The 27,797-nt window shown below is 52.9% G+C and overlaps 1 long non-coding RNA gene across 2 annotated transcripts in view; it reads left to right on the forward strand.

Annotated features, from left to right (window-relative positions):
- Positions 1-15,647, forward strand: part of LOC123617652 (uncharacterized) — a 135,274-nt gene extending 119,627 nt beyond the window's left edge. The window contains exons 1-4 of one of the 2 annotated variants that reach the window (XR_012503814.1): positions 1,541-2,848; positions 3,280-3,530; positions 9,688-9,884; positions 11,548-15,647. This is a non-coding gene — a long non-coding RNA (uncharacterized LOC123617652). Of the gene's footprint in view, positions 1-1,540; positions 2,849-3,279; positions 3,531-9,687; positions 9,885-11,547 lie in introns of those variants that run through there. The other variant, XR_012503815.1, reaches the window with a different exon arrangement.
- Positions 15,648-27,797: the final 12,150 nt, after the last annotated feature.

Here is a 27,797-nt window from a genome sequence, read left to right on the forward strand (position 1 = left end):
TAAGGGAAGGAGTGGAGCTGCTCGTGGGGGTGGTGGGGGCACAGAAGCCCACTGCGTGCCTGGAGCGCCCACCCCGGCCCAGCCCCCGCACCCATATCCGTTAAGTCCTTGAACCAGTGTTTACTGAGCAGCTACTGTATGTGAGGCGATGCTGGACACCGGACACCCCGTGATGGGCAGTCCCTGCTCTCATGGCTTTCACTGGGATGGGCGGATACAGGCAGTAACAGTTCAGCAGGCAGACATGTATTAAGACAATTATTATAAGTGTCGTGGAGAAAAACAACGTGATAAAGAGGATGCACGGGGTGGGGAGTTGGTCCTCTGGCTCTTGGTGGCTCGGGAAGTTCTCTTGGACAAGGTGACATTTCAGCAGAGGCTTGAAGAAGCCTGTCTGAAGGCAGGTGTGTGGCGGAGAGCGGTCCTCGCCCTCTATACTGGGGGCTGGGAGAGGTCTTGGTGCAAGAAGCAAAAAATAAATAAATAAATAAATAAATAAGCAAGTGCAAAATAGAAATACACTCGGTGCTTGAGAAATAGGGAACAGCAGGTGGCCGACGTGGCCGGAAGGAGGGAGTGAAGGGCGTGAGACATTCAGGGAGGATGCACAGCCCCGACCACCGAGGCTTCCTGGACCATCGCGTGGACTTTGGCTTTTGTTCTGTGTGACGCAGGAAGGCATTGGCAGGGTTTGAGGAGTAAAGACCACATCGTACCCGAGCATCCATTAAACATGTCTACAGGTAAATATTTGTTGAATGAATACATGAAATACTTGCTGGGTAATTGAAAGAACAAATATCACTGAATCACACAAGTAACTACGCAGAGACAAAGAGTTCCTAGAGTAACATCCTGTGTCCATATTTGCTCAGAAGAGAGGGATGTCTTCCCACTGAGAGAGCAATTAGCTGTCTGCTACTTTGCCTTTTGTCGTCCAGGTGGAGGGTGGGTCTTGGCGCAAGGGGCAGAAGCGTGGAAGTGCCCGGGGCAGGGGCAGGAAGCGTGCAGCCCTGTGTGCTCTGGACAGAGAAGCAGGACAGGTGCTGCTTGGTTTGGTGTGAGGTGCTCGCTACGTGCCCCTGCCCAGCTGTCTAGGTGCCTTCTGCCCCGGGGCCTGGAATTCCACATCTCAGGTCCGTCCTTTTCTTGAGCCTTGAAAACAACTTCATTCCTTAAGAGTGTCCCCTCACACGGGATGGGGGTAGATCCCTTACCCTGTACCCCTGTTTGTACCAAGTCTCCGTCAAATGTCACCCTTAAGATGCCTTCTGTCACTCTTCTTCCGACCTCCCTCCTTGCAGGACCCACAGCTTCCCTCTGCCCTCACTGCCCCCTGGACCACGGTCTGCACCTCCCTCCCTCCCTTTCTGACCCCGGACTCCTTGATGCGGGGAAAATTGCTGTCCGTCTTCGTCCTCCTCACCCAGCGGGGTGTCTGCGCTCATAGCAGTTTTCTTTCTTTCCCTTCTTTCCTTTGCATCTTTTCTGCCGTCTTTCCCCTCGTTTTCTTGCTTTTGTCTTTAATTTAGCGGGGTGACTGTCGTCAAGAGAGCACGCGTGCAGTTCGGCAAGTCCTTGGGCACATCACGTGCGTGCGAGGTTTCTGCTGAGCCCTGCGCCGCCCGGCTGATTGGATTTTTTAAAGCTTTTGTTTTTATGTATTATCGAGGTAGCACGTGATCACGATAAAAAGTTAGAAAATAAGTTATGGTGTGTGTATACAGTGGAATACTACTGGCCATAAAAAAAGAATGAAATAATGCCATTTGCAGCAACATGGATGGACCTGGAGACTGTCATTCTAAGTGGAGTAAGCCAGACAGAGAAAGACGAACACCGTATGACATCACTTATACGTGCAATCTAAGAGCTGACACAAGTGAACTTACTTACAAAACAGAGACAGACTCACAGACATAGAAAACTTACGGTTACCAGGGTGGGAAAAGGAGTTGGGAGGGATAAATTGGGGGTTCGGGACTTGCAGGTACACACTACTATATATAAAATAGATAAACAACAAGGTCCTACTGTACAGCACTGGGAACTACATTCATATCTTGTAATAACCTATCATGAAAAGGAATATATATATGTAACTAATCACTATGCTGTACACCAGAAATTACCACAACATTGTAAATCAACTCTACCTCAATAAAAAAAAAAGTTAGAGAATGTAAGTAAACCTTCTGAATATAAAACTCAGCTCTAGTTTAACACCCCAAGAAAACACCTGTTATTATTTGAATGGTTTTCCTTCTGAGCTCTTTTTCTAAAATGCAGGCCTTTCAGAGGCCCGACCTGCTGGGTTACGTGCAAAAACCAGGGGAGGGGGTGGGGTGGGGGCCCCGCAGGGTGCGGTCAGAGGCGCTGGGGTGGTATTGACGGGGCCGCCCACTGCCCGGCTCTGATCCCAGCCCTGGGTGTTTCTTTTCCCTTGTCAGACCGAAGGGCCCAGCTGACCATCGATCTTGTGGGCTCGAGCTGTCAGAGCCACCGACAGCGTGGCATTCTGATGTCAAACAGCCCAGTGCTTCTGAACAACCCCACTCCCCGCATGTCTCCTCCTTCCCCAGACTCCCCGGTGCCTGCTTTCCTGCCTGATTAGGTCCCAGGCATCTCGCTGCGTACCTGACAGCCCTCAGTCACGGAATCCACAAGTATCTGCCTTCACCGGGGGCTTCACAGCCTTGACTCAATTACCCACCTGAATGTCACCACTTAATTGACTGAACTGACGAAAAACAAACCCGTGCTGATCGATAGAGAAATAATTTTGCAAATTGTGGGCATAAATCTTCAGAGATCTGTGTGCACTGCCATTTGTTAAAATGCTGAAAAGGTAAATCAATTTTCTTTATTAAAACACAATTGCTTCATCTATTGCTAGTTTACGTGGAGGCCGGGAGGCAGGGTGTGGGGAGAGGACGGGAGAGTGGGGGAGAAGGATTTGAACTGCTTTTTGCCCTTCATTCAGGGGTCATTTGTTAGTCTAAAAGGGTCAAGTGTAGGGGAGGAGAGGTGAGCCTTCAGGCTGGCAGATGTTTTTAAGTTGAAAGAACAAGCAGTCCCAGGCTAGTGTGATGTGTAGGGAAGATCAGCCTGAGACTGTGAAAGGTGCTAAGGATAAAACAAACAACAAACAAGAAATCTCTTCTCTCCATCATGCCAGAGTGTATCAGGCAGGATAAGTTAGATTAAAGCTGTGGTAACAAACTCAAAACCGCCACAACGCTTGAAATAACAAAGTTTTATTTTTCGTGTACGGTGTAGAGGCGTTGTTTGCCAGCAGGGACCCCGGCTGATGGAAAAGCCACCGACTCAGATTCAATTCGCCCAAAATGAGGAGAGGAATGGTGGATGGCACATCGGTGACGTTGGTCCTTCTGCTCCTCGTTTCGTTGGCCGGGAAGTGGGGACAGGGGTGCACCCTCCCATCAGAGGCGAGGGTCGGAGCACCTGGGAGCAGCTCTGCGGACCCCACACCACAGCCTGGAACCTCTGTTTTAGGGCATCTTTAATTGGTGAGTAACAAAGAAAGGAAGCTACAGCACATAGGAGAGCAGAACAGAGAGGTGACTGTGTGATCACATCGCAGAAGCGTCTTTTCTTGGGTCTGACACAGGCGACGTTGTTTTCCCTGCATTTTAATGTGTCCAGCACTGGGCTCAGGCGTCAGAATGCACGGTCTCATTTAATCCTTGCAGCAGCTCGCTCTCTGGTGTCCTCATTTTGCAGATTTGGGAGCTCTTTTCCTGCCACAGTGAAGATCATCACGATTCTGGTCCATTGTGGACCCTTAGGTCCCTCCCATCACCTGTCACGTCAGGGAAAGGTTAAAGGACCAGACGCTGCTGGTGGCCTCTGGAGAGTCACTTGCCTTTTCTGGGCCTTGGTTTCCTCACTAGCTAAAAAATGACAAAGAGTGGACCAAACTGGTCTCTGAGATCCTTTCCCCTTCTCTTGCTCTGTTAAATTTGAATGACTTGCACCATTTTAATGGTTTTGCCCCTGGGTTAACTGGATGGCTGAGGACTGTGCCTTTCTGGGGTCCGTGTGCACAGAAAGTGCCCTTTGAGTCACACTTGAGGAAGACTAAAACCAGAGGAAGCCACGCTGTAAATCCACAATGTCGTTATATATCATATTGTTCAGCTGAAGGCTTTCCAGTGTCAAACAAACTACTGTTAACGTGGAATTTCAAGAGGCGTTTGGTGGCTCCCACGTAACAGAGCCTGTGGTCAGGAAGGAATTATCTGAGGAGGGAGGTTCTGGAAGCAGGGTGTCAAGGAGCATTTTGTTGAGCCTCACGGCCATAGAACGTATTTGGGGTTTGTATGCCCCGTCCCCCCATAATGGATCTCAAAACAACCAGAAAGCGGGGCCCTGCAGACGACCCCCCTGCTTCTAACTGCTTTGCTCCAAACAGACATGGACACAAATAATGCAAGTCCCCTTGGCCAGACCTGGGAGGCCAGGGTCATGGGCAGTGTCCTCTGCGGATTAGGCACGATGGAGGGAGAGAACCCGGGACCTGGTGGACTAAGGGGCACCCAGCCGTCACTGCCTGTGGCGGGACGGTGGCGGGGAGCGCATGCCGGTTCCCCTCGGGGTGCCCGAGACGCTAGGGCCCCGGCTCTCCTCTCCAGGTACTCACTCTGGCCGGAAGCTGTTCTCAGCCCTTTGCGAGCTGATTGAATTTAATCCTCTTACCATCAACACTTTGCAGAGAAAGCCGAGGAACAGAGTTTATGGAACTTGTCAAACACACGCAGGCAGCGGGTGATGGAGCCAGAACTCAAAGTAAGGCTGTGACTTTACACCCTCAGTCTTGCTCTGCAGCCTCCGTGGGGCCGGGCCATTAAAAGTCACCGCATCTAGACACCATGCAGAGACTGCCAGGAGGTGACTGTCCAAGCCCCAGGCCCTGGGGGGCCGGGGGGACCTGCTGCAGCTGTTTCTCCAGCTGGTCTGACTGCAGGGCTCAGTTCCCTGGGGTCCTAGCCGGCGGGAACGGTGTGGCCATCATTTCTGTTTCCTAGCAACACAGCGTCTGGTACACAGTAGGTGCTCATTAACAGCTTCCTAAGAGGATAAGTGTGGTTAGACTGGGCTCCGTATTTTAGAGAAGATTTGAGAAATCTAGGGATGGGTCATTGGGTAATTTAAAGATGGTTAAACGGAAATTCAAACACTTGAAGGGTTGAGAAGAAAACGTAGTCTGGCTTTTTGTTTTGGGGGAGATAGGGGAACGGTTTGGCCTTTCAGAGGCTCCTACACAGCGTTTTGCACCCACTTAAAGTTTCTTGAGCCTGCACCAAGAGTCAGATGCTGTTCTTTGCCCTGGGGTGGCGGGGCCCCCACATAAGTCCCGCCTTTCCTGGGATCCAGTCCCTGGCACCCTTGCCCTGTGCCAGATTCAGGGGTGCCTGAAGGCTGCTCGCATCCAGGATGTTCCTGCCCTGGTCCTGGCAGCTCACGGACAGTGGGAGGCTCAGCAGTTCCTCCACATCTTTCAGCAGAGAATTGTTGCTGCAGGAGCTTGGCCCAGAGAGAAGAGAAATCTTGTGTCTGTATCGGGGGAACTAGCTCAGGGAATCCAGTTAATTATTTTTCAATTCCATACCAATTTTTCAGCAGTTTTCATGGAATCCCAGGCTTCTGTGGGGCTGCAGGAGCCTGGAGAAGGGGAAGACGGGGGAGGCGGAGCAAGGGGCCAGGGTTTCCTGCTGCGCTGTGATTGTAACAGCTCCGTGTGGGTCTGTATATGCTGGGGTCTGCTGCTCATTGCCTGTGTGTCCTTGGACAAATTCCTTAAACTCTCCATTCCTCCGCTCTCTTGTAAAAAAATAAAAGGACTTATGGTGGCAGGGGAGGGCACAGTGCAGTGGTAGAGTGCGTGCCTAGCATGCATGAGGTCCTGGGATCAATCCCCAGTCCCTCCATCAAGAAAAATAAATCAATAAACCTAATTACCTCCCCCTCCAAAAAAAAGTAAAAAAAAAAAAAAAAAAAAAAAAAAGAATCTACTCCTTCAAAAAAACACACACAAATGGCTTTAAAGTCCAAAAAAAGTGAAATAAAAATAAAAGGATCTGCTCCTTCAAAAACACACACACACATGGCTTTAAAGTCCCTGTTTAGGATTTTGCCAGGGTAGGAATGAGAAATCGGCTGCTGCATTGATTTCTGAAAACAAAATGTTCCCTGGTGCAGAGGTGCAGAGAGCAGCCTGGGCTCCCCGGACAAAGACCTGGAAGCACCAGAGGCCCAGGGCAGGAGCCGTCTGGGTTTCCTTGCAGCGGAGGAGAGAGTAAAAGGGAGCGGGGGGCATGAGCTGCGCCTGAGGGCACCTCCTGGGGGACGGGGAGGCTCACGGGCCTGGGCCCACCGCCTCCTCAGCCTCCATGCTCCTGGCTGATGAACAGTCAGAGAAAGGAGATGGGAAACTGTGGGCTCCGAGGCCGAGAAGCTGGGTTCAAATCCCATGACAGCACAACATACCCAGCAGAATGGGGGCATTTTAAACCCTCCCTGTTTGTGAGCCCCATAGGTATTAACTGATGGGTGTGTGAGCAACGCATCTATCTTGGGGTCAGCACATTTTAGCTGAAACCATTTTGACCAACCAAGTAACCTATTGAGAAGAAAGTCACTGGGGGTGGGGGGCGCCCCCCCCCCCGCCGCCTTCTGGAGTGCCCTCTGGCGGGAACGCTGTCAGACGGAACGTGTAAAGCAGACACATGGAGCGAGTCAGCTCGGCGTGTGGAGGAGGCAGGCGGGCGACATCCCAGGAAAGCTGGCGCGGGTGGAGGGACTTGCTCGGGCTCCCGGAGGCGAGTGTGTGGATTATCGTGTGGAGGGAGAGAGGAGGGGGCCGACTGGCCTGGTGTCCAGGGCCTGGTGCCCGGCATCAGGGGGCCCCGCCTGCCCGCCCATCAGCCGCAGCGGGAGGACAGGCTGGACCTGAGAGGAACAGGCCGAGGTTCCGCGGGGACTTTCTGGTGACGGAGGAGAGAAGTGATGGAGGGTCCTGGGGAGCTGCTGGTCTGGCTAACAAGGTACTGGAGTAGTGACCAAAAGAGGTGAGGAAGACAGAAACACAGGAGAAACCCGCCTTCCTCAGGCTGGGGAGACCGGTGGTCTCTTTTTTGATGTCAGAGAGGTCTTCCCTCCCCTTCACTTTTTCAGGGTCACTGGAGAGGACACCGGGTTGGCACTTCTCTTCGTGGCTTGGCCCCCTTTGACCCTGGACTCGCTGGCCTCCCGTCAGGAAGGTGGGACTTCCTCCGGCTCGTCTTTGTGTCCTCGCTCGGGGTGCAAGGAGCTACCCTGAGGGACAGCTCCTTCTGGCTGGAGTCTGAAGGTGCCAGAGTTGGGGCGGGTGGGGGTCTCTCCAAGGCCCAGCTCAGCCCTTGTCCCAGTGCGCTCGTCCCCGCACGCCAGCCCGGCGTCTGCACAGACCCCTGGCCTGTGTGTCTTACTCCTTCCCTTGCACTTTTCCTTCCTTTCGTTTCCTCTGTCGGTACCGGCGACCCAGCTTCTCCTGAAGCAACGAGTGCAGGTTTTGATATTTCCTTTGTGTGTAACGTAGACATGAACTATCCGCATCGTAGTCGTGACAGGCCGAGGATTCAGAGCATTTAGTGAGGATTAGAGTCAGGCTGCAAGTAACACAAAACCCCCAATAACAGCTATTGTACAGAAAAACAGAAAATCACGTTTGGAAGTAGGCCGTCCCGGCGCAGTGTGACAGCGCCCAGAAGCGTGGGGTGTCCAGGCTCCACCGTTCCTGGGTGTGGCCCTCATCCAGATGGCTCCATGGCGGCAGTGGGAAACGGCTCCAGCCGGCGCGTGTGTGTCCCAGGCGGCAGAAAGGAGAAGTCGGCAAGAGAGGACCAGCTCTCACGCACCCGCCCCTTTCGTCTCATTAGCTAGAGTTTGGCCTCGTGGCCTCACCTAGCTTCAGGGAGGGCAGGAAAATGCTGCCTTTGATCCAAGTGGCCACGTATAAACTAAAAACAGGAGTTTTATGATTACGGATGAGGTGGGTAACAGATATCGGGGCGGGCAGCTAACAATGTCATCATACACGTGTGTCTTGCCTGGAGCCCCAGACCAGCAAGGGAAAGAACTTAAACCAGGTCTTTGATTTAAGGTCCGACTCTCTTTCCAGTAGCCGGGGGAGCCCCAGGGAAAATGGCAGGCAGGTACATGGTAGGCAGGTGCGGCGGAACCCTGGCCCAGGAATGAGCTGCGTTCTGCTCTGAAGGACTGCCCCGTCTTTGAGTCTTTGAGAAGCTAACCTATGAAACGCATCATAGTACTAAAAGTGTATGCGCATCGAGAGAAGGTGCATTTACATGCAGTAACTGCGTCAGGAGATGAAAAGACAGGGGCGCGTCTGCGTGGGCGGGAGCTGCCAGGGATGGTTCCAGGACTGAGGGTTTGAGGCCGACTTTGAGGGCTGGCGCGCTTCATGTGGGGAGAGAACACGGGCTCTTTGATGGGGAGCTCGTCCGAGAGGTGGGTTCCATATCTTTCGAGGACAGCGTGACCCTAACAGAGGAATTATGCTCAACTGATGTCCGAGCTAAAATAATAGAAGAAAATAAAATGCAAAGCCTTTCCTCTGCGCACATACACCCCGGAGCTCCTTGCTGCAGCCACAGCACCAGCCCACAGCCCCTCCTGCAGGAACAGTGGCGGCTAACACCTAACGAGTGCTTCTGTGGCCTGTGCCTGCGTGGGTGACTCACGTGTCCCTCTCAGTCTTCAGGAGGAGGAATCACGTGGCTTTTGTTTCACGGTCCAGCACCCGAAGCACGCCGAGCGAGCGCCGGCGTTCAGACTTCTGCGCTCTGACTCCGAATCCTCGTTCTTCACATGCGCTGGGACAGCCTTTCCTGCAGGAGCTCTTGTCTTTGCGAGCAGAAACCTTTACAGCTGTGGACTGAGAGGTGTTCCTGCTGTAAGAGAAGCAGTGCCAGGGATCATGGCGTCGTATTTGTGGGGCCGAGGCCCTGCGAGCCCTCGGGTCAGGAGAGCCTGACCGTGGGAGCTGATTTGCTGTTGGATGTCTGATCCTGGGTAAGATGTTCACATCCAGGCCTTTTGGACACAGCAGCTCTTCTGGTTCTAAAAACAAGCATGAACAGAGTGAGGCCCAGAGACGTGGGTCAGTCTCAGGGCTTCCGTGGTCCTGGTCTCTGCGCTTGGGTGTGCTCCGGGGTTGCCAGTCTGGTTCCACAAAGCTCTGCCGCACTGGGCCAGGACTCACACCCTTCTCATCCCCTGTCGTCCCAGTTAGGAGAGTAACAGGTGGACCCAGGACCTGCTCAGGATGGCAGCAACAGCTCTGCCCTGCGGGTTCCAGGTGCCGCTCCTGGCTCTTACAGCAGCAGTGCTGGAGGCCCGCAGCTCCCAGTGAAACCCGCGTCCACGACCATGTGTAGGCAGTCTGCACCTGTTCCCCAGGCACTTGCTAAGCTCCTACTGCGTGCCACCCGTCGTATGGTGCCCAGAGACACAGGGGTGACTAGGATACTGGCCTCCGCTCCGTCAGGGTAGAGAGTCTTAACCTGAGCTGCATGAACAGTTTCCGGTGGGTCTGTAAACATGCTGAAACTGGGTGCTACATTTTGTATTGTCTGCTAAGGTGCTCGCATTTTCTTTCCCTAGGGAGAAATTTCATCATCGTCATCAAATTCTGTAAGAAGTTCATAATCCAGGAAAGGTTATGAATCACTGACCATGTGGTCAAGACAGACATCGAAACAAATGTTGAGAATGTGGCATCATAGTTCTACGTGGAGACGTGAATGAACTGTCATAGAACACGGGGACGGAGCAACTGACACTGCCACCTGGGGATGGAGGTGGGTCCCGGGTCCCTCCGCAGATGACGTCATCCAGGGCGAAGGGAGTAGGTGGGAACTGGGTAGGCGGGACGGTACTACCAGGTGTGAACTCAGGGGCCCAGGGGATTTGAACCATCCCATATGCGGATAACTCACATCTGGATTTCAGTGGTGGGCGTACAGGCTGGGAGGGCTTGTGAGGCGGGAGTGGAGGAGGAGTGCTGATTCTTGAAAGTCGATGCCTTGGATTTCCCCTCTGGGGAGGAAGGGTGGCTGTCAGGGAGGTGGTGGTTGGGAGCAGGTGGTGCAGACAGTCCCGGATGTGTCCCTGGTTCTGAGCAGCAGGACTCTGACCTCTGCAGACGGGTGGCCTGAGTCTCGGAGAAGGTCAGCTTCCCATCTCAGCCTCCTGTTCCTGAAAACCGGGCCAGCCATTTGATAAATAAGTCATGTCACCCCCCTTCACACCTTGCCCCAAATAAAAACATTCACGTTACCACCACTTCACAACCGGCCACCGCGGGCCCCTGACAATCAATTACCCACCGGAGATGAAATTATTGTTTAATGGCTCCTGGAATGGGCTCCCAGTCTGACATTCATCACAATCAATAATGCATCAGCAGGGACAAAAGAAATTACCTGCCTCCTGCTAAGTGAAGTGTCCATTCGTTTGCTGCACAGCCGCCTCCCGTGGCCCCGGGGGGTGGGGGAGGGGGGTTCCACGTTAGAGAGCTGCTTGCTGGGGAGGTGGGTGAGTGGGCTCTTGGGTGAGAGTCTGCACACCGCTGCCCGCTCAGGCCGGGCGGGTCTTGCTGGAGGGTCGAAGGTGGGATGTGGGATGTGAGGGAGCAGTAATGGTGCATCCAGTTGACGGTCAGCCAGAGCCACGCTCCTTCCCGTAGCTTTTCTGTACACATTGACTCTCCATGGTTTTCTGTAGAGATGGGCAGGACATGCTTTCCTCATGGACATTTTGTCAGACCCTGGCTTCGGCACCTGGTGAATCTGCCACTTCCTGCAGGATGACCGTAGATGAATTTTTCACCTCTTCCACCTGGGTTTTCTTACCCATAAAATGTGCTTGATAGCACTGACCAGCTGAAGACAGAAATCATGGTTCAATTTCAAGTCCCCACACCTTAGAGGATTTCCCTTTCATTTCAGACTTCATGCATCAGCAAGTAGGCTGGAGACACCAGCCCTGCCAGGAGATCAGCTCAGAGGCACTTAACCTGACCCGAGCCTGGGGCACGAAGTGCTCCCTCTTGCTTTCCCTCCCTCGTTTATCCACTCGTTTACGTGTTCATCTGTTTTTATGGGCTGCTGACCGTGGACCAGGTGCTGTATTAGGCCCTGAGGATACATAGATAAAAATTCGCTGTTTCTTCCCTCTCCACCCTCTCTCAAAGAACTTCCAGTACAGCGGAGAAAGAGTTGAGTCGATGACCCTGGAGTTGTGCAGTGAGTATGAAGTGTGCTTGGCTAGGCATGCAAGGCTTCCTTGTGGAGGCGGTGCCTGGGCCGCTCCCGGCGGAGGGCGGGCGTTTGCTGTTGCACAAGGAAGGGCGGCCCCGAGGCCGTGGGCACATGTTCCACTGCTGCTTGACTATGATTTTCCCCCAGCAGCTCCTCACTGTGTCCCCTCGTCTCACTATTCTGTGCTGTGCTCACTTTACAGGTGGGTCGACGAACCCAGTGGAAGCCCATGTGATGGGTCCGAATCACAGAGAGGCTGAGAGTATAGCCGGAAGTGGGGTTCACTTGTCCCGACTCCCAGCCCAGGCTTTTTAACCTTCGCTGTGCCCGAGGAGAGCCTGACACAGAAGGAGAAGTTTCGTCCAACACCCATCAGCCTTTGTCCAGACTCTCCCCTGCTCAGCCACGGTGAGGGAGGGCGGCTGACACCCAGACGGAGACGCTCTCACAGTGAGACTTCCCGTAATGAATGGCAGTGCCGTGCAGTCGCTGCAGAGAAGAGGTGAAGCCAAGAACCAGGGATGCGCAGAGAGCGAGCAACCCGCCTTCCAGGTGGGGGCAGGGAGAAGGCTTCCCCGACGAGTTGGCAACGAGGAGGTAAGAACAGCCCTTTGCTGGAACATCCTTGCTCAGCTCGCTGTTGCCTTGAAGTAACAAGGACACCTAAGATTCTACAATTCAGCGTTGCTCCTGCTTGTTACCCAGCTGCCCCTCTTCTCGACATGTGGGCTTCCTGACTGATGAAAACTGACACTGGCTCCCTCAACTACACGCTGAACCCTCCTCTGCCTGTGTTTCCTCCTGAGCCTGAGTCTGGATGCTTGGCAGTAGCGCAGCCACCAGGCGTGTGTGACAGCAGCGCTCTCTGCCCGTGGAGGAGTGTTTTATTATGATTACAAAACACTCTTCCTTAAAAACGGCAGTCTGCGTGGGTGATTCTGTACCGGGGGCCATCAGCTCTGTGCTCTGAAGGGTGCAACGCCGTTGTCGAGAATATTTGATCGCTTGCCTCTGGTTTTACAATCTTGGCTTGCACTTCAGGCTCCATCCTAAACATTAGTGGAGAAGCCAGGAATGAGACAGTGGTAAATCCGAAAGGCATGGGTGCGCTTCGCCCCCGGACCCCCGCCGCTGCCCTGCCGCGGCGGCAGGGGGGACGCGCCTGCGCGGCTGCAGACCCCTCGCGTAAGCGTGTGGCCTCAGGGAGACGGCGGGGCTGGGGAGGCAGCCGCCCGCCTGGGCGGACTTGCGCTGCTTGTCACATTTGCTGTTTCCCCGGCGGCGTCTTGAATTCAGTCTCCCAGGGGCTGAGCCTCCCGAGAGTCCGCCGCTGGGCGCCCGCTGCTCTGTGTGACCCAGGTCTCACTCTTACTCATTTGCTCTCTTCTCTCCTCTCCGTCTCCCGCCTCCGTTCCTGCCTCCCTCCCTTGCTCTTTCGCAGCACGCATGTAGGGGATTAGTTTAGATACAGTCCTACAGAACCGAAATCAAGTAAGTACATTTCTCTGTAACTGGTTTTCCTCTTAATGATCTACTGTAGGAATCCCTCTGGGTCAATAGGTACAGATCGAACAAGACCACATTCTTTTCATTAGTTGAAGAACATTCTATGATGTGTGTTCTCCGGGGTGTTTAACCATCTCCCCTGTTGAGTTTGCTCCCCCGTGTAGTCATTGCAGACTCTGCCACGGTGACCACCCAGTGCACACGCTCTGACGCGGGGAGGTGCTCAGAGTGCGATCTCAGGGGCCAAATGGGTCTGCAATTTGAATCTTAATAGATTTTGTCATCGTCACCCTTCACTTTCCTGCCAGCAGTGCTGGAGAGAGTCTTACCTCCAGGGTTCTCACCAGGTTAAAACCGCTTTTAAAATGCAAATACTTTTTGGAAAGATGTTTAACTAACAGCCGAAAATAACAATGCCTAAAATGTGTATAATTCTTTTTGCAGTTTACAAAGTATAGAACAGCATGAGGGGCTGAGTTAGATGCCCTCCAGCACCCCTCCCAGCTCAGGGGAGGACGACGGAAACCACCAGGGCGGCAGAGGCCGAAAGAAAAGGCAATTCTAATGGTGGAAGGGGGCACAGTGGGAGGAGGAGGAAGGGATTCTTTAAGATCATAGAACTCTGTACAAACCACAAGATTTACATATTGAGAATTAAAGCAATGCAATTTGAATACGTCCAGCATAGCGCCTGGCCCGCAGCCCAGCCATTTCTTGTTCAGCCCGGGGCTGGCTCGTGTCTAGCGTCTGCAGTGGACCAAGGAGGTAAGGGCAGGCAGGACGGGAGACAGCTGGCCCTCCTGTCTGCACCTTGAGGCAAATACCCAAATGATCTTATGAGCTTGTGGTACATGTTCATGAATTACTTCTAAATTCTGGCGTTTGAAGACTTGCCCTGTGGCAGGCAGTGTTAGCAGCTTAATGCACCTTGAGCTGTCTTCCCTGGAGGGCGGGCATAACGTGGACGGAGGTTTTTCTGGCAGATTCTTCAGGTCAGATAGCCTTCGACTGGCTCAGCTCACCACTCAGGTGACTTTAGAAGCCTCCTGTTGAGGTGGGTCTGCTACACCCTTGGGTCTTTGACAATAAACCTCTCCTATTGATTAATTTTTTCTGATTATACAGATAACACATAATCATCCTTGTAGTAAGCATCCACATGAGTGTAAACAGCCCTCAAGTCCTTGAAAAGGTTTTAAAACCACACAGTTGAGGTCCCGATGTGTGTGCGTGATGCCAGAACGTTGGTGTTTTCTCTCCTCCTCCTCGCCTGGAGGAGATGTGCAGTCTAGCCTCGTCCAGCAGGGGCAGGTGGAGAACTGCGCAGAGGACGTGGCTTCACAGAGGCACATTACTTTTCAAAGCAGTGGCTTCACCCGCTTTTGAAATGAGGTCCCTTGGATCTTAGTCTCTTACTGATCAAGTGAGCGGTTGGTCCTCCCCGCAGGGAAAGCTGGGAAGGCTGCCGAGAGAAGGTGGTGGAGAGGGTGTTTCCTCCTCCTGGGCTGGGGCTGCAGCCTGGGGAGGAGGCCTCAAGGGCCCCCGCCCTCCGACACGGCTTCCCTTACTGTCTTCAGAAGACCGTACGTTGGAATAGATGGAATAGACTGTTGGTTAGAGATGCCTTGATTTGGTTTATTTCCCCATGAAGATTTCAAGATCAGAGATGACTGGGTTGAAGATATGCATTTGAACATTTCTGCGTATTTGTTCAATTTAAGTTAAAAACTAAAATGTAGGTGAAAATACTTAGAAACTGAAGAGTGACATCCAAGTAACACTCGGCTCATTATTGCTGTTAACTTTAATTTAGTTGTTTGGGGACCTTGCTTTCGGTCTGTATTTAAACATCAGGCATTTGTGAGTGTAGATTAGGTTAATTCGTTTCTTCATCTCCAAAGTGAGCACAATAACAGTGCCCACAGTAATAATCTTGGGGATCAAATGAAATGATGCAGACAAAGGTGTTTTGCAGACTGTACTACCCAGATGTTAATAACAATAGTAGTTACTATTAAATTAGCCATCCTCCCTGCCTTTCCAGTCTCTGAAGCATTTTAAGCAAGCCTTCGGAGCCTTCAATCCATTTCTACGGGGGAGTGCTGGACGTGTCCCAGGGAGAGGACGGTCACGTGGTCCACAGGGGCTCCTTGTACTGGTGCTCGATGGGCAGAGTGGTTGGAGGTACTGGTTCCCCAGCCGGACACTTCATGACTTCGTGGCCATGACACACAGCGTAAGTGGCTACAGCTTCCTGAGCCGGATACCTCGCATAACCCCTGTTCCACACGGCACGTGTGTGTGTGCAGACGGACCGGATGACAGTGCCTGACGTCCACCATGGCTTGTTAATAGTCACCGTTAGTGGAAGGTTACCCTTAGCCCCCCGATAAAAGGCCAGTTATCACATGTTTTGGCTGAGCAAGGAGGGCAGGTTCAGACTGGCCGGTCGAGTTGAGAATTTTCTCTAAAAAACAAACAAACAAAAATCCCTGTGGCTTCCTTTTTTTAAACGCTAATGGTTGCTATTACCTTTATTCATAATAAAGCAACTGAGCAAATGCTGATTCTGGGAATTCTATTATGAGAATCTGAATTTTTTAAATTCAAAATAGTAGGCAAAGCATCGGAAACCAAGTAGTTTGGGGGAGCACTCGGGCCAGGAGCAGGTGCTTGGCTCTGGTTTTGTCTTGGCCTCGTGTGGGGAGGAGTGGAGTCTCGCCTCTTGACTTGCAGGAAGCTGGCTCCGCGCTTGGGATTCACCGCACAGCGCCCTCCTGATTTGTTATCCTGCTGGGTCCGCCTCAGAGTCCGGGGCTGCCCTGCTCCGGGGGGTGGGGGGGGGTGGTCACTGTTAAGTTCGGGGGAGGGAAGTTCCATCACAGGTCAGGGTCCTCACGGGTGGGCTGCGGAGCTCTGGGAATTGAAGCGTTTTTGAGCAACGCGGGTTGATGAAGCCAGGGATGGAGGGGTGGTGCAAGCACCGAGGTCAAACCTGCAAACGGAGGAGAGAGAAAGGGAGGCAGATAGAAGTCACCCCGCGCCTGTGCTTAGCTGTAATCTAACATGACCCCCCCCCGTTGGCAAAGGGGGCATACGATGTTAACATTCATTACCATGTCATATGCGATTGACTGCCAGAATTTATTATGCTTTCTGCTGCTACACCTGGAATACTGACAAAACCCATTCCCTTGCCCAAGAACGGTCTCTGCTTTCTAATCTTCGCAGAATAACAGGGGGGTGAAGGCCGTCAATACCAGAGTAATGAGTGTCAGAGTGAGTCCGGCCGGCCGCACCTGCACTCCCGGAGCAGCGGGGAGGAGGGAAGAGGCCCTGGGGGAGGGCCGTGAGCCTGCCTCCGGATAACCAAGCCGGGCGCCGGGCTGCATGGCTAACTGGGTGCAGGGCCCGGCGAGGGATGGCTCCCGGGGGCGCGTCGGGCACAGCCAGCGTGGCTTCCTGCAGGCTTCCAGGAGGAACTGCAGCCCGCGGTGCAGGGAGCAGAAGCCGTTCCCACCCTTTCAACAATGCAGCATTTGCCTAAGTGAATGAATTGCCTCCAGAACTGTTTTTAGAGCAGCCCCTATGCACCAGGCGCTGTGCTGAGCTGCTGGGGATCCAGGAACGGATGGACACAAGTCCTAGTGGGGGGCCGGGGACAGACGGCCTAACAGCCATTGGACACCGTGCTACACTCGGTAATGGAGTTTCACTGGGTCATTCGAATATTTATTAAAGCTGTTTGTTTAAGACAGTGAGCTAGATGCTGGACATCTGAGTAAAACAGGGTCAGTGTCCCCCGGGACTTCACAGAGAGTGCTGGGGTTGCCCAGGGCGCAGATCCCACCTGAGCCGGGCGAGGAGGCGCGCGGTGCCGGAGCGAGGGTAGCTGGCAGCTGGGGGCCGGGCAGACGTGGGGCCGCGAAGGGCCTGTGTGAACAGAGGTTCAGAGCAAGGAAGGGAGCTGGTTGAGGAACTTGAGCAAATACTGGGTGTGCTGGAGCACAGCACCTGTGAGGGGGAAGTGGCTGGGGAAGCCAGTGACCCCAGCCCGCAAAGTGCCATCAGAGCAGGCTCGTGTCCTTGGGGAGGTCACTGCTCCAGGCTGCGTCTGCCTCTTAGCCCACCCACTGTCCTGTTTAGGGTTCCTTTTCCCGTTTCTACCCGACTCCGTCTAACACCTTACCTTCACCTCACCTGTCCACCTCACCTCCACCTCGCCCACCCGGCTCCCCTCCGCCTCACTCTGACCCACGTCTCCAGCAGCATTTTCATCTGAGTCAAGTGTTAGGTGACAGTGGCGGATGAGCCCCAGGGGACCCACATCTCCGTGGAGGTTCCTAAGCTTTGGAGGACTTCAGCCCCCAGACGCCAGAGGCCTGGGCGGGGCGGAGGGCAGGCAGTCAGTTTTCCCAGCACCTCTCAGGTCACACCGCCTGCTCAGGAAACGCCTCTGCCTAGGGGAGGCGAGAGCGGAGAGAGTGAGCGCTGGGTGCTCTGAGCTCAGGTAGGTGTGTGATTTCTTTCACCCGACTGGCAGAGGCCGCAGCTGGGTCAGGCCTGAGTCCGGATGGATGGGACTCTGCCGTAGGCTCTGTTTTTCTTACTTGGAGAGAGAAAATTCCAGGGAGGTTTTTGTTTTTTTCACATTTATCTCATCCCCGAAGAACACCATGAGGGGTCTGAAATACCCCTGGTGGGGGGCCAGAGGCTCCGTGTTTTAAGCTCTGAAGAAACAGCTCTCAGGTGAGTGCTGGGGCTCTACTTACGTTAGAACGACTCTGGTTTGCTGGAGCCCCGAGCGTGGGTCAGCTGAGGTAACGCTATTTTCCCAGCTTTCTGTAAACCTGAGGATACATTTGCATCTTTGTTTGTACAAATTAAAATAATCATTTACATACACATTTGCATACCGTAAGAACTCTGTGTACATAAGATTAAATTAATTAGTAGCTCTGATGTGTAAGTTGTATCTAAAAGCACCAACCATGTGGTCTTAGGGAAAGAGCCCAGGCTCTGAAGACTTGGAGGCGGAGGCGGGTCCAGACCCTGCCCCCGCCACCTGTTAGCAGCAGGGCTTCTCTCTGGGTCCTGGTTTCGTCGTGTATGAGCCTCACCTGTGGTTTAAGAGCCAGAGAGGTGAACAGTGGGTGCAGCGTCCCAGGTACAAGGAGGGTATGTCATGTGAGCACCTGGGGGTTGTGACCCAGGCTCCAGGTGCCCCCCTCTCTGCTCCCCAGGGGTGGTCTCTAAAGAAAGAGAGGGTGACCCACTGGAGGGCTGTGAGAGAGAAGCAGGGACAAGCTGGCCCCCGCACGAGGCCCGACTCTCCCAGCGCGCAGGGGCCGGGACGATTCTCAGGTCTCACTGCTCTTAACCCGTGCGGTTCCGAGTTCGGAGATGGATCTGCGAGTGTCGGGGCCGCCGTCCCCTTGCCCCACCGTCCGCCTTCATGCTCACTGGAGGAGCCAGGCCTCTGCTGCTTCGTGTGTGGACCACGACGGGCGGCACAGAGCTGGCTGGAGAAGCAGACCCCGGCCAGGTGGTGCTAGCGGGAGTCGTCCAGAGCAGATGCCACCATGGAGCTTGAGGTGGGTGGGTGGGGGACGCTCTGAAGGATGCTGTGGCGGAGGGGGCTGGGGGAGGCGGGGGGAGCTTTCAGGATGGGAGGCAAGTCGGATCCCTGGGAGACAGTCAGGAGGGCCTGAGGCTCTGCTGAGGCCCTGAGGTCTTGGCCGACCCAGGGAGGGGCCCTGGTGCAACGACAGCCCTCGGGGCGGCTGCAGGAGGGCTCCCGCCTCGATCGGCCGCGGGCTGGGTGCTGCGGGGAGCAGCATGGCTCTGGCCTGGATGCGCCATCAGATCCCGAAAGCTCTGCACCAGCGAGCCGGTCGGAGGCTGCCCTCCCCCAGCCGACGGCAAGCTCTCTCCTGAGGGGGAGCCTCAGTAACACTCCTCCCCGCCTCCTGCACAGGCGGCCCCGAGTTCCCTTTAAATAGAGGCCAAAAATATCCAAGGGGTCTTGAGCGCAGCTGGCCAGCGCTGCCCTCTGCGTTAGTCCAGCCCCTCTCCGCCACCCACCTAACCGTCTCAGCTTCACTTCTCACCTCAAGGTTCTGAGACTCTCCTGCTCTCAGACAATCCCTGAACTTCGCCACGTAGAGACAACAGGCACCGTCAGAAACACCCCAGCACCTGACCCCATCGCGATGCCCGCATCTGCACCACGTGCCCTGCCTCCTCGCCTGCTCCCTCTGCAGCCGCCCTGCCAGTGTGGGCTGCTTGCCCTCCTGCCGGGGTGCTCGGGAGCCTGGCTCCTCAGCGCCTCGGGCTTCTGACCTCTGCGTCACGCTCCTGGCCCTGGCCTTCCAGCCTCTGCTTTTCCATGTTTTCGTCTCCACATTTTTCCTGATCTCAAACCAGTGAACACTGCTCCCTCCACCACACTAGCGGGCTTGTTCTGCCGAGGCGTCTCCCGTTCCCTCCGACCTGACTTCTCAGCCGCATCGCCCAGTTTGCTTGCTCTCTCCTCCTGGAGAGCTTTCTTCACTTGGTTTCAGAGACACTGAAAATCTCTGTCCCACCGTCCACTCCTCAGGGTCCACCCCTAGTTTCTCCTGACCTCTCTGGGACGGGGAGGCGCAGGGCTCAGTTTTGACACCTCTGTCCTGTCTAAACGTGCCCTGAGCCATCTCATCAGCCCCCTGCCTTTGAACACCAGTGATTCACTGACGCTTTCTGTCTCCAGCCCCATCCTCTTTGTTTCCCTCCAGACGGGCGTGTCCAGCCATCTCCGCTTGGATGTTGGATAGATCATTTGAGAACCAACAAATTCAAAACCGAATTTTTGATTCCTGCCCCTCCTCTAAACCTGCTTCTCTCCTGTTTATCCAGCAATTCAGACCAAAACGCTTGCTGTCCTCCTTGACTTTTTCATACTCCACACCCCAGCTATCAGCAGACTATCCAGGCTCGACCTTTGAACTGCATCCTGGACGTGGTTACTTCTCACTCCCTTTCCCGGACGCTACCAGGCTTGTTCACGCTCTTGTGCTGTCTGGGGGTCCCCGGCTACACGTGTCATCAGCAGCCCCCTTCCTGCCAGTGCCCTCACAGGTGGTATGAGGCCTGTTTGAAGACAACCTAACAATCTCCTAAGACACTGGAGAAGCAGGAGAGAAGAGTGAGCACCATGGCTAACGTCAGCTTTAGATGAAAATCATCACTCACTCTCCCATCACACACACACACACACACACAAGAATTGAAAAAGAAAAGTGCATATCCAGTCAGGATTATTTATGTAAATGCTCTAAAGAATGGGCCTAAAGATATTTTTCTTCTGAGCAGCCTTTTGAGCAGTTTCTATCTTTTTCATCTGTTTTCATCTAAGCTGTACTTTAATGTCTTTTAACTGTATAGTTTTATGTGTCACCACTGATGCTAGTCGCCAGATAAACACAGCAGATCGCTGGCATAGATCTTCTTTATGGGGTATATATATACAAAGTTGCTTCCACATTTGTACACGTGCTCCATATTTTTGGAACCTGGAGCTGACAGGAGAAATAATAAACCAACTTTGTAAAGTAACAGATTCCCAATAATTTAAGGCACTGAAGAAATCTTGACAACCCTCTTTATTATGATGTATTGACAGCATTCGTTCAGCAGCAAACATTTATTTGGTTGCTACCTCGTTCTAGGCACTCTGCTAGGCATCGGAGATGCCACCAAGACTGAAATATGGGCCGTGCTTGGGACTTTTAAAGGCTGGAAAGGCAGGCCTGGGTATCAATGAACCGAAACAAAACAATGCAGTCATTTAAACAGAGTATCTCAGAAGCACAGAGGGGAGAGCCAGCGGCAGTTTCCAGGAGCCTGGTCAGCAGAAGCTTCCGAGCACAACCAAATTCAGGGGCTTCCTGGCACCGAAGAGTTAACGAAGGTAGATTCAGGGCTGAAAATAGCATTTATTCTACCTGAAAAAATAGGAGAGTAAGTGGCTGACAAGTTGCTCCATGTTTATTTCTTCCTTAAGAAATGGAAATATGACAAGCCACTGAGAACCATTTTTCCTCCTTGCCAAGGTCTGCCTCCGGTGCACGCGGGCGACGGAAATAGCAAGACGTAGTGATGGCGCCTGCCTCCAGGTACCTGAGGGGCTGCCGTGTGGAGGAGCAGCAACGCTTGCTTGGAGCCACTCCAGAGGGTCATGGCAGGGCCCCAAAGGCAAGTTAGAAGGAGGGAGATTTTAGCTTCGGTGAAAAAGGGAGCTGCCTCATGGGACTGGCTGCCTTGTGAGGCAGTGAGATCCCCGTCACCAGCAGGATTCAAGCAGAGGTAGGTGGCCTTGTCTGGAGGAGTAAGGAAGCTCCGCTTTCTTCTACCCCAGCGGTTTCTTTGCCGGGTGTAGACATTTGTGCTGCGTTAGGGAGCAGAGGGAGGTTTGGGGGCACAGTGGTGGCGTTTAGGACAAAGGATCCTCCCTTCTCCCTCGAGACCTGCAAGGGGACTGACTCTACCTATTACCCACGCAGATTTCTCCGCGTCTCTGGAGGGAAAGAGGCGTGAATGTTATCGTCCCAATCCTGCAGGGGAGGAAGCTTCCAAAACCCAGCAGGGAAAACGTCTACCTTCCGCTGGGGGGGGGGGGGCGCAGGAGGCTCACTGCATGATGAGATGGCGGGGCTCACGGATTCTCCGAAGAAAGGAAACAGAAGGACAACGTGGTGTTTATTTATAAAGCCAGTTTTACATACAGTGCCTGCCAAGGATTTAGTGCCGTGCTTCGAGTGAATAAATCCCTCCAGTGTCAGAGTCGTAAGACGCTGTCAAGCTGCCTGGGAGACAATGTGATCATAAAGTCTTAGAACCGAAATACCTCCAGTCACCTTGGTAAGAAAATAATCCTCTCTCAAGTGATGCTTTGAAGTTTAATGGAGTTGCTTCCCATCCAGTAAATGAAACGCGGAGCAGAGCTGCGGGGGGCAGGGCTGCCAAGCCGAGGAAGGATGCTTTTTGCCCTCTCTTCCCCGGACTGACCCCAGTCTGCTTTTATAGCCCCGTTTCCCATGACTGTCCTACAGGAAACTCACGCCGCATCCAAACTGTCTGCTCCACCTGCCTGGGAAGACCGTGGCGAAGAGGTCAAGCTGGTGGACCTGCCAGGGCTGGGCAGGGGGTGCCCCAGCTCTTAAACGTGGGTTTGGCTGTACAGGCAGCATAAAGTTAACGTGAAGACTAGGCTGGATTTGTTCCAGTAGCCAGAGTTGGAGCCAATGACCATAAATGCATCATCATGTGACCAGGGAGCCTGGTGTGTCTACCCATCCTAACAGTGAAATCCTGTCCGTGTCACCGTCGAGTCCACGCAGGGGCAGAGAGGGACAGGGGAGCACGGTGCAGTCTGAGGTCAGGGAAGGAGTCTTGGAGGCAAGAGATGGGGTCTCCCTGAAACAGCCTTGCAACCAAATGACACTTCAACGTGGGATCCGCCTGGAGAGAACCGAGTCTCGCTAAGACGACATCCTGCGCGGAAGAGAAGGGCACGTGTGCTCCTGCCGTCACTGGGGCCAGCATCTCCACTCCGGCCATCGGGAGGGATCTGACCTCAGGGGCCTGGCAGTGCTATGTAACAAAGGCCGGAGAGATTCCGGCCGTGGAGCTTTGTGAAGGTGACAAAAGGACGTCAGTGTGACAGAGCTCACCACGTGTAGTGAGAACTATCTTTTCATTGCAGTAGAGAGCGAGGGAAAGAGCAGGCTTGCGGCTTCTTGTCACTAAGGAACGGAAGCTAATCCTTGCCGGGTTCAACCCCCTTGGTTTGATATAATCTGGATTCCAGTTGAGTGTCTCCCGTATTGACCTCGGCTAGCAACATCTCTGCTAGTATAAATACTCCTCTCTAAAGGAGTTTGTTGGCCAATGCACTTGTTCCAAAGGACAGTTTTTGAGGTCTGAGTCATTGTTAGCTGAGTTCTCGGGGAAGCTGAATTTCCCTCCATTTATTCCTCAGATAGCTGGTTGTGCTGACCTGTCAGTGAGGTACGCAGGCCTGAGCATCCTTTGACCCCTACCTGAGATGGATGGCGGGGGGGGGTGGTGTTGATAGATGGGAAATCAGACCAGAAATGGCCTGTCAGACCCTGTGGGAGACCTAGCCTTGAGCTTCATACTGTGGGCAGTGGGAGTCACTGAAGGCTATTAAGCAGAACAGTTGGTGAGTCTGGGAGCAGAACACTGAGGGTGGATGCTGAGAAGTGAAATCCTGGTCACCTGTGGGCTTGCCATCTGATTGAGTCTGGACCCATCTCGTACATCCTCCCAAGCTGAGCAGGATGCTGGTAGTGAAACACTGGTTGCTCTCACAGCACGTAGACTCAAGGAGATTTTCAAATACTCAAGTTTGGAGGTTCAGAGTAGAAATTAATGAAAAAGATAGATGTTGAGGGTATAGGGGTACCTGGTGATGGGAATGGAGTTAACTTTATCTTTGGAAGGTCTGATTAGAAGGAACCATCACACAGAGAATCAAATTCGTTCTTTGTCTGCCTTGGAGCTGATGGTTTTGGCTTCGGCGCAACCTTTCGGCTTCTGAAGCTCGTGAGACTTCACGCTTCTAGGGAGAGTCTGTCAGTGGCTGGCCCAGCCATGGAGACATGGAGGGAGCGACTTAAATGCAAACCTTAGTTCTCCGCAGTGTGAAGGCCCAGGTGATGGCCAGGTTTTGGTTTGGATGGTGGGTCCATCAGAGTGGATGGTGGGACAGTCGATGATGGCAAGAAGGTTAGGCACAGGAGCAGGCTTCAGGGAGAGAGGACCACCTGTTTCTAGCTACGCTGAGTAGGGGGTGTCATGAGACAAGGTAGGAAAAATGTCCATCTGAAGGTCTGGTAAGAAGCCCAGGCTGGAAACTTGGGTTCAGGAGACAGTAACTCGCGGGTGGCAGCTAAGATGGTAACAGAAAGCCCTCAGCATCTGTGAGACAGACACACTGGGCCTATGGCAACTGGGCGTTCTGGGCCTTGGAAACTCATCCCCTCTCCGTTTTGACAGCTCCGCCAGATGCCAGCTGGGCAGGCCTGAGTCAGCTCAATGGACAGGCTGATACCCGAGGCTGATACCTGTCCTCTTTCTAGTAATTCCACGTCTTTGAAAAGGAAGTTTCCACTGTTAAACTATTGACGAGACGTTCTCTGCCCCCTCTCAACCCTCCCACGAGTGTGTAGTTTAGTAGAAATATGTGCAAAGCGGTGGGGCCTCTCTTGGGCCACAGTGCGCCTGAGACGGGGGGAAAGGGGCAGGACACAGCCATTGAAGAATGACGCAGAAATTAACACCGAGATGGCAGAAAAGTCAAAATAAATCTACTTAAATCCAGCACTTGAATTCTTTCCTGGCGAAGCTGAGGAGCCTAACTTGGCAGGGCACACCCCAGGGACTCAACCCAAACAGGGACACGGCCATCCTCTCAAAACATCGCTCCCTTTTATTCCCTGTATCACACTCAGCCACATCTAGCCTGGACAGAGCTCTTTGTGGGTGAGGACCGAGGCTGCGTGTGCTCTGTCACTGCTTTCTCATGAGTTTTTCCTGAATAACTCTTTTTCACATTTTCAATTCGTGTCACTGGTGGTGGTGGTGGTGGTGGCGGTGTATGTCTGTCTGTCTGTCTGTGCCCCCTTTGCATGGCATTTGCCCTTACCTGACCTGGGGGAAGTGAACTTGGGACAATGAAATGACCTCAAAACCAAGCTTCTGGCTGATATATCCAGGACTCACTGGGAATTAGCTGCAGAGATTAGGAGCATGTAATTTATTCCAATCAGAAGTCAGTACAGGATTTTATGCAAGAGAATGACATGGTTTTCAATTTTCTTTTGGAGCATTGGCATGAAATTCCATAATAAAAATAAAACCCAGACCCTTTAAGACTACCTTTGAAAGGAGAATTTCATGGTGGGAGAGGTTCCCGGAACTCAGGACCTTGATTCCTCTTCCATGAATTCCTCCTGCACGTTTCTCTGTGACGCCCACCGTCTTGGCCGGTTCAGCCCGACAGACGTGTCACTCCTGTACCCTGCCCTTCGCTCCCCTCCACACAACCCTGCAGCGAGGCCCAGCGCTCTCATTCATTGTTTCAAAAATTGATAAACAATAACTCAAATGAGACTTTATTAAAATTAAGATTTTTTAAAAAAATGACAGACATCTTACAGCAAATCGTTACCGAGCGTTTTGCTCCATGCAGGGGGTTATCTGCAGTGCGTGGGGTGCAGGACCTTCTTTGATCTTCAGCCCCGTGAGGGAAGTCCTGTGATTATTCCCATTTTAAAGACAATGACGGGGGGGGGGGGTGGAGGGCAAGTAAATAACATCTCCAAGATGGCTCAGCCGATCAGTGGTGGAGTCAGGATATGAATGAAAGCATTTGCCTCCAGGGCTCTTGTTCTAAACTGCTCTGATATGCCGTCTCCTGTAAGTAAGCAGAAGGTAACGCACATCTAAGGAGTCTTGCCATCGATGGCTTGTCCTGGATTTTGGGTTCATGGTCCTCTCCATCAATAGTCAAGAGCAAGTAGGAAGAAATGCCTCCCTTTTTGCCCCCAGACTCATCCGTTGGTCTAGACACGCGTTGCCCAGGGTCACCTACCGCTTGAAGCCCAGGGCCTAGAGACTGAAGACCAGAGAGTGACGTAAAAGGAGTCCTCCGCCCCCATGCCTGCCTTCTGGAGTCTGGAGTTCAGCCTGCGGGATCGGCTCTGTCTGCGAGCTTGTCAGCAGCAGTCAGGTCCCTTTTCTGGGTCGGCCCTCCCTCCGCGGGGGAGCGGGTCTCAGCTCTGCATTTCCGTTCACAGAGCAAACCCAGGTCACACACGGGAGTCGCCACCTTGTTGCACTGTCGCAGGCTGCTACGTGGGGTGGCTGGGAATTTCCTCATTCTTCCAGGTAGAACCCGCCTCTGCCTCTCCCCCTCTTCGGCCCCACCCGTGACCTGCTCCTGGCTCCGTCCTGGTGCTGGCTGTGGTCTCCCGCTCTGAGTCCGTGTCACCTCGAGGACGGGGATCCGCCTTGTTTCTGTGGCATCTCTTGCTTTCTCACACAAACTACGTGTTCAGTGGATGAGCGGGTCAAGGAGTAAACTCAGTGTAGCGCAAGCCGATTTCTTAACATCCAGTCTCCTGCCCTCAGACCCGTCTCTCAAAAGGCCTCCTGCATTCTTTAATCTGTTGAGTATTTTAGGAAACATCACACAACTCAGTGGTAACTTAATATATTCCTGTAGACTCTCCCATTAATTACCTTGGTGATTGAACAACACTGGACGTATTGCCGTTTCATCGTGCTTGCCAGCATGTCATTTTTATTCTCATCCTGTTTCCCCACCCCCTCATCTGAAGTAATTTTTACTCTCTTCCATGTGGCACATTTTACCCCTCGTAATCAATATTAATTTCATTCTAAGATCCTATTTTGAGATATAGCTGTTTGCTTGGCTCACGTTTGGAGATGAAGAGGTCGTTGGTGGAATCTGTGCTTTCAAAGGAAACTTCTTACTGAGACACTCACCTGCCAGGCTGGCAGAGACACTCCCGTCTCCTTGCTGTACGGCTCGCATCCTGGCGTGTTTCTGCTTCAAGGTGACCGGGTCACTCTTGGAGGGAGGGTGCCAGAGCTTGGGTGCAGCGAGCGTGGAGGGTGAGAGGGAACGGAATCCAGCAAGCAGGTGGTGTTGGCCCCGTCGCCCTGGATTTCTGTACAGTTGGCACGGTGGGGCTTGGCGGTGGGAGACGGAAGCACGTCTCCAAACTCTCAGAAGCATTTGACACTCTGTGTGGAGTGGAGGTTCTAGGAAGAAAGCCATCTGGGAGGGGCCGATGGGAAAAAGGGGTGGGGGAGCTGGGGAACCAAGATCAAAAGGTACCGTTCGGGAGAACGGACATTGGTGGGAAACTTCTGCCCCACGTTCCACGTACTCAGTCAGTTCAAGACACTCCATTCGTCATGACATTTGAAAGGGTTTGGAGAACTTATTTTTCATAGGATGAATAATGGGTAATAATGGTAAGTTACCTACTTACCATTCACAAAGCCGGGGTGTTGCTGTACAACTGCAGAACAGCAGCGAAATAAGAAATCATTTCTGTTCCTTCTGGACTCAGCGTTCTGAAAATTCAGAATGAGCCTTTCTTTTCTCGGCTTTTTTTTTTTTTTTTTTCCGGTCAGGAGAATGTTATCAATTGAGTAATTATGCAAAGGTTCCCATGGGGTAAACGCAGAGAGTGGAGATAGCTCTTTAAAATGAGAGCATAAATAGCAGTGTGGCTTATTCAGAAAGGGGTCCCTCTGACTCATAAATAGACCCAGGAGATGATGGAGCAGAGAAAGGCTGACGTCCGGAGGATGGGGACGTCCCTCCATCTGTGTGCTCCATATTCACACACCAGTCTTTTTCTTTGTCCTCTTCTCTGTCTAAACAGCTAAATGAGAACTGCTGTAGCTTCCTGTCTCTCTCCCCCTTCCTGGTCCCATTTTCTCTTCCTCCCCCCTCTCCCCCATCTTCTTCTCTGTTTCTCTCCCTTTCTCTCTCTCTCTTCTCTCTCCTGTTCAACATTCTCTCCAAATTTTTGTCTCAGATTCCTCCCAGAATACAGGCTAATTAAAAAAAATACATAATTTTCTTTAGGCTTGATTTGTTTTGGATGGACTCACACATTTGAATGCTCATACTTAGAGCAGAAGTACTGACACAGGAAGAGACGATGCAGGAAAAAGTAGTGGGGGGGGGGCACGAGAGGATGGCCGTGTCCCAGGTCTCTGTTGAGTCCCCAGGATGTGCTCTGCCAAGTGTGAGTCCTTGGCTTCTCACAGGAAAGAATTCAACTGTGAGCCATAGCTGAGTAAAAGCAGATTTATTTAGAGAGATGTGCACGGCGGGGC

Source organism: Camelus bactrianus, chromosome 33, assembly GCF_048773025.1.
Source record: "Camelus bactrianus isolate YW-2024 breed Bactrian camel chromosome 33, ASM4877302v1, whole genome shotgun sequence".
Classification (NCBI taxonomy): Eukaryota; Metazoa; Chordata; class Mammalia; order Artiodactyla; family Camelidae; genus Camelus; species Camelus bactrianus.